The sequence below is a fragment of the Cavia porcellus genome, unplaced genomic scaffold (assembly GCF_034190915.1).
Source record: "Cavia porcellus strain 051 isolate PalLab524CR breed Dunkin Hartley unplaced genomic scaffold, mCavPor4.1 scaffold_9, whole genome shotgun sequence".
In the NCBI taxonomy this organism is placed as follows: domain Eukaryota; kingdom Metazoa; phylum Chordata; class Mammalia; order Rodentia; family Caviidae; genus Cavia; species Cavia porcellus.
The window spans coordinates 89,036,433-89,043,387 of record NW_026947492.1 but is presented as its reverse complement, the minus strand read 5'-3'; the positions used below and the strand labels follow the sequence as shown (position 1 = coordinate 89,043,387).

General features: G+C 37.0%; 1 long non-coding RNA gene across 1 annotated transcript in view; it reads left to right on the top strand.

Moving 5' to 3' along the window:
* The first annotated feature begins 901 nt into the window (after positions 1-901).
* The window catches only part of LOC134477595 (uncharacterized), a 65,467-nt gene continuing 59,413 nt past the window's right edge, over positions 902-6,955 (top strand). Inside the window, exon 1 of the long non-coding RNA XR_010049605.1 lies at positions 902-1,003. This is a non-coding gene — a long non-coding RNA (uncharacterized LOC134477595). The remainder of the gene's footprint in view (positions 1,004-6,955) is intronic.

Below are 6,955 nucleotides of genomic sequence, written 5' to 3'. Positions count from 1 at the left end.
TTTAGTTTCTTCTGAACTATTTGATCCCCCCCCCCCCTTTTACAGGAATGAAACTCAGGACGTTATGCTTGCCACACAGGTGCTGCACTGCTGAGCTAAGTCTCAGGCCCTGTACAATCTTTCCTTTTGTAAACCTGAGCAGGGACCCCACCTAGATAAACTGAAGGGTCTGTGTCATTGGTTGATGGATAAATAAGCAACAGGTAAGCCTTGAACCTCACAGTTTTGAGTCTCATGGGCTCTTGCTGAGGAATGTGGGGCTGCTTGACCATGTAACCCCGCTGTCCCTCACCTGAGCCACCCTTGCCCTCTACTGAAGACAACTAACTTTTATACAATGACTTCTAATTTTTTTCTTTCTACCCTAAATTAATTCTATTTATTGCATATTCTTTTGGTCACACAATAGTTGTTCAATCTTTAATAAAAGTTGAAATGTTTTAACCCTATGTTCTTTAGTCTTGTTTTATTTTTAACCTGTGTTAATACTGATGTAATAAAATGTAAAAGCCTAACTTTTTAAAAATACGCATAGTAAGTCCAATACGTTGCCGTGTAAAGACAGGATTAAATTTTATTATGTTTTCCCAGTGTTGGAATTATTGACCGCTGGGATCAGTTAACTCTTTAATTTTTAATTTTTATTTTATTAGTACAAATAGTGCAAATTTGTACTAATGGGAGTTGATCTGTGTGCATAACACAAATTAATTCATTTTACTTCCTCTTTTCCCCTTTTTCCCTTCAATAACCGTCCTTCACGGCCTTATGAGATCATAGGCAGGGCGTGTTCGGGGATGAGGGAATAATGGGGAGGTGTAGCTGACTTGTTGCCAAGAGACAGAGTTGGGTTAGAAGCATTCCTATGACCCGGAAGTGCATGTTTCCCTTCCTGGTTCCCCCCTTGACTATGCTTGTCTGGCAACCATAACACGAGCAGCTTCTCCTCCTCTTTCTCCTCTTCCATGATATTTCTTCTTCAGAGCCAGCTGACTACAGACTGGTATGTGAGACAAAACAAACTTTTCCTCCTTTAATTTACAGGTGGTCAGTATTTTACCACAGTGACCAAGAAAGTGAGTAAGACAGATGAAATATTTTAACCCGTCTCAGAAAATGTTAGATTATGATGAGAAAAATAGAAGTGAACCAAGTGGAAATAAAATATGCCTGTAGAATTTTCCATAAGCAAATGCAGAAGGTATGTTTCTTTAATGCACGTGCCAGTCATGAAAATTACAACTGTACTGACGTCTCACAGCCAATACTCTGGAAGCAATCTCTTGTGTTCTGTGCACAATTTTTATGGGAAAGTGCAGTTGGGAAGAACAGCTTTACACGTGTGAGAACACTAGACTCAGGCACAAGTGGAAGCCGATCCATAGTGAGTTACAGCAAAGCTCAACCAATCCTAATGGGAACACTTACTGAATTTTTTTCATGCTGAAAGAAGAGGGTTTTGTATGTCACTGACTGTAGCCATTGGCTTCAGGCTGCTCCAGAAAAGGAGCCTGCTTTTTAAAAAGGCATTTTCTTGCATGTGAAGGTAATTTCCATGGAAGACAAGCTAGAAACCAAGAGGAAGCAATATTCTCAGCAACTGGGTGGGTGATTCCTAAAGAAACTATTTTCAGAGTCACAGTATCCATTCCAAATAGATCACAAAGGCAGCACCACTATGTTTCAAAACACAGTACTGTACAGGGTATATTTTCTGCAAACTCCATGTTAAAATTGAAAATCAATAGCCAATGAATAGTACAGGACGCCATATCCCTTGAAATTGGAAGAACAATTACTATCTTTGCTGTTATTAGCAATGGAGCCACCATACGGTAATGTTTGTTATCCTTCTCGGGACAGTAAAATACTACAGCTATACAATGTGTGACAGAAAATTATGATGAGGGCTGGGGATATAGCTCAGCAGCATCAGTGCCTGCCTGGCAAGTGTGAGGTGATTCCTGGTACAAAAAAAGAAAGAGACAAAATTATGATGAATGCTTACATTTATAAAAAATTACTATGGTAAAAAACATATTACCATTTATCCCTTTTAGAGTACTTTCCTGTACTTTGAATGCATTTACACGATTAACTCTGAAGCAGTTAAGGAAACCTTTCTTCTTGAATATCTTTAGTTGTGATGTCACTGCTGCCTCACTGTCCTGAATTAATTTAAAACTTTTACCTTTCATGATCATTTTGGCTTTGGGGAAAAGTTAGAAATTGTACACTACTGGATTTTCTGTGAATAATGTGAATGTGAGCACATCATTAAAATTCTACTAGCCCAATACCTGGCAGCAGCATTCCCCATATTTTTGGAGAGGGGACTTTCAGACCCACTTTGGAAAGCGGTAAAAACTGTGAGATGAGCATGTCCAAAGTGAGGAAGTGTGTGTGAGGGGGACTAATTACAATATAATTTTTACCATAATAATTTTATTTTAATTAAATACTCATGGTATATTGTGATCAAAATACCCACACCTGTGATAGACCATATTGTATATATTGTATGTATAAAATATGTGTAAAGAAATCAACTGACCTCAAACACATAGTAATGATTAATTAATGATAGATGGATTAAGCTCTATGAGTTGGATACAAACAGGAAATAATATGTGCAATTTATTTAATTTTAAAACTATAGAAAAATACACTGCAATATAATTTTCCTAAATGGCATCAATTATATGTATTACAATATCTACAGAAGAAAGGTGACTATAGCTTTCACCCATAGAAAAAATTCATAGTAAAAGAGAAAATGAAGAAATATAGCAGTTAAAATAAAAAACTCAGGGTAAATATTAAATAAGAAATTATACACAAGGTTTTTTTTTTTCCTGTGTGGTAATAGGTTAAGGAAATAATAATACAACCTACTTAAATGTACTGTGATTATTAAATGAATTGATATATGAAAAGGACCTAGAAAAGTACTTACACCCAAAGAGTACTCTAAATGTATTCAATATTTTCAGTTAGTAAGACTGAGGGATGTGAAAAATAGAATTTAAAAAGTCAGCATCACTTTTAGAGCAATGCAAGGAACAGAAAATATTATCAGATAATATTTAAAAACATAATAGTTAAGAAATTTGAAAAGATATATCTGTAGTTTTAAAATCAGACTGAAATTATGAGAAAATAAAAAGTGCAGTTAAGGCAAAACAGAGAAAAACTTTGAAAACCAAAGATAATGAGAAAATAGTAACACAAAGCAAAGAGAAAAAGTTCAGTGAATGAGTGAAAATTTTATTTTACTGACTAAAAATTGACATATAAATTAGGAAAACATTTATGTAGTAATGAAAAATTACTCGAAAAGAATGTAATATCTAGCTAAGTTTTTAAGAGTAATGCTATCCTAAGAGCCTGTGTCAGTGAGCACACAGCTTTTCATACACAGATCACAGCTAAAAAATGACTGAAGATTTTGCCAGGAACTTACTAGTTTTTACCTCAACAGTTTTAATGCTCGCATGTTTCCCATAAATCCCAATAGAATCAGTCAATATTATTACTTTTCATCTAGATTTAGTTTAAAATCTTTTTCATTGACACTCAATAGGTTTCTCTCCAGGTAAGTGATCTTACCACCTATGTTTGAAACCCTTTGAGTTAACAAAGAGAAACTCAAACAGACTTTATCAGGAATCTTAGCAGCTCTCACTACTTAATTCTGTGACAAGATTACCTGTGTGCACCTCCTGTCACTCTCCTTGCTGCTTACTGTGCTCAGATGCCTGGCTTTTGCATTGTTCTTAGATAAGATCCAATTTAAAACTTTCTTGGTCCTTTCTCTCTGCTGGAGTGTCTCCCGGCTGTCTAGATTGGCTGGTCTGAATCTATGTCTGATCTCTTCATCATTTGGCTTTATTTTAGGGAGACAGCCCTTGTCTAATCTAACTAAAGTAGCCCCCCCCAATATTCTTTCTATTACACGTGCTGAACACCTTCCCTTTGCTGTCATGACTGTAGAAACCTTGCTCATTGCTGTGTGAATAAGTGTGGAATAGAGTTGGACACATGGAAAGCACCCAATAATTATTTATGATGTGCAGGAATTAATGAGTAAGTCAACTACTGTACAATGCTGGGACCAGTGCAACTTGACTTCTAATATGTAAAAAACTCCTTTCATTATTAAGCAATCTGTAGGAAAAGGAGGCAAGACAAAATGAGCAAAAGCTACTCTTTTTGACAGAAATAAACTGTGTGAGTCATATTTCCATCTTTTGGACAAAGTACTGAGCACTTATAAAAGAGTAGGAATTTATTCTGGTTAAAAGTTTCATCACAAGGCAGACTGACTCCACAGCAAAAATATCATAGTGGAAAGGCCTAATGGAAGTAAACTGCTTACCTCTTGGCATCCAGGAAGTGGAGAGAGACAGAGAATGAGGACAAGATTCCACCCTTCCAGGTTAGGCCTCCAGTGACACCGTATACCTCCTCACCGCACATTTAGCTACCGAATTCATTGATGAATCCATGGATGAACATAGTATTCTGATGATCCAATCAATGCTATAACACATTTGGGTTTGGGGGGACATTTTAGATTTAAACTGTAACATTCTGCTCCTCCCCAAAACTCATATTCATCTCATTGTACAAAATGTATTTAGTGCATCTGTTAAGAATTCACAGACTTCACAATTATAGCATTGCTGGAAAGTCCAAATCCAAAGTGTCTTTTGAGACTAAAGGCAAATTCTTAGCCAAAAATTTTTAAAAAGTTCAGTATTTCCAACCTATAGTGTCACAGGGTTAACATTTGCATTTCAAAAGGGAGGAATGTAGGGACAACAGGAGTTAGACCAAAGCAAACTTAGACTCAGCAGGGAAAACATTGTCTGCAGTCCCACATCAAACATCTAGGCCACTGTGGCAATGAAATGTGAGTTCAAGAAGACTCTGACAGACCATCCCTACAGTCTAGCTGGTTGGAGTCCACATGGCCTTTCTCGTGGGCTAACTTCAGTCACTCTCTGAAGCCTTTCTCACAAGAGTGTCAGGTTCCTGGTATCTCCAGCTTCTGGGGGTCTCTACTGCTGCTTTTTATGCTCTCACAGCTTCAGTCATTACCTCACAGTAGTAAATTGACTGGCTTTGTAGTTTGAGTGGGAGACACCATGATCATAAAACAGTTGCAATCTGCATCTCTGAAAAACCAGTGTCAAAGGAGTAACACTGAGGTCTGATGCTGACTGGAGCAGTAGCTTGGCCCCCTTGGACCATGGCTACAGGGATAACTGAGTGCCTGAACTGATAATCTCAGAGAAACATTTCCCTAGGCAACCCTCAAAGAGCAGGACATCATGGGGCTAACTTCTCAAAGCAAAGTTATTCAAAGGAATTATACTCTTTTACACCCAGACACTTTACCAAAGTAGAGTCTGCACAATTCCTGCGATGTCTTTGAGTCTTCTTTCCTATTGTATTAATGCAAAGGTACATGGTTTGTTTTTAATGCTAATCTTTTCAGCAATCATGCTTTCCTCGTCTCAAGCTTTGAACCTTTCTTTATAGTGAAACTGCAAATTTTCCATAGCTAGTTTTTCTCCTGATTCCCACTGCAGGTCTGGCTATAAACTGCCAGAAGTACTCATGCCAGAGTCAGAACATTAGATTGCCTTGAAATTTCCTCCATCAGATTAATGAGTCTACCATCTTTACATCAGTCTCATACAATATCTTTGGTTATGGACAAAATGTAGACAAATTCCTTGCAAGTTTTGTCTTTTAATCATTTTCTCATCACTGGGGAAAAATATCTAACACCTGCAACTTATAGAAGAAACAATCTGTTTTTGATCAAGACGTTAAGTTTGTGGTGGGCTGGGTAGGAGGCATAAATGGCACGAAGGATGAGCTTGGTGGAGAAATACTACTCAGTTCATCCAAGAAGCAGAGAAGAAAGAGATGGCAACAAAAAAATACACACTGCCAGGTCATGCTCCCAGTGACTGACCTCCAACCAGGATTCAACTCCTAGTATCAGCTTGAACTCATCCATGGATGAATCATTGATAAGTGTAGCTTGCCATGGTCCAATTACCTTTTAAACACAGAATTTGCAAGGATATTTTAAGACATACAACATAAAAAAACTGAAGGAAGCAGTTAAAGGATTTCCTAAAGCCGCAGCTGATAATGATGACACATGGGAAGAAAATGCATCCGAGTCTAATTCCTGGAACCTATGAATATGCAAGGTCCCATGGAAAGAGTGACTTTGCAGCAGTGTTTAAGGATTCTAAGATGCAGGGATAGTCCTATTCTTACTTAGAATCTCCTATAGAAGCACAACCTCACTAGCATACTGCATGATTCACATGCAGTAAAACCTCTATGTGCTTGAAATTTGTGTTATATTGTCTTTCAATTTGTTTTAATTTGTTTTTCTTTGCAAAAGGAAATCAAGGTAAGATAGAAACTAGAATTCAGATCAGCTAAGTTTGTTTGCTACAAGATATGCAATCTTTAACAATTCAAATTTTTGTTTGAATTCAAAAGAAACAAGATAAGTAGCTACTGAGCAGATTGGTGACAGTCAAATATCTCCTGAATTGCAGATATACAAGGCATGTGGCAGATTGTTTAAAATGCCAGATTATTTAAAAATGTTTTAAAGCATACTCATAATGGTATCACAAAGCAGAGCTATTTACAGAATACTAGGAAATGACAGAAACATTGGCAGTGCATTTTAAACTGGTATCATTTGAACCCATTTATCATTCTTATATACACAGTCATGATAAAGAAGCTGTATCCTGGTTATAATCTGTGTCACTGTAGTACGGTACAGAATATTGCTTTAGAGAAAAATTCAGCAAAACCAAATAGCTCTTTCCTTTGCTCTTGTTATAAACATTTTTTGGCATTTTCATGTGGCATCTATATGTTGGGCTGGGCCAATAAGGAAAAGAATCAA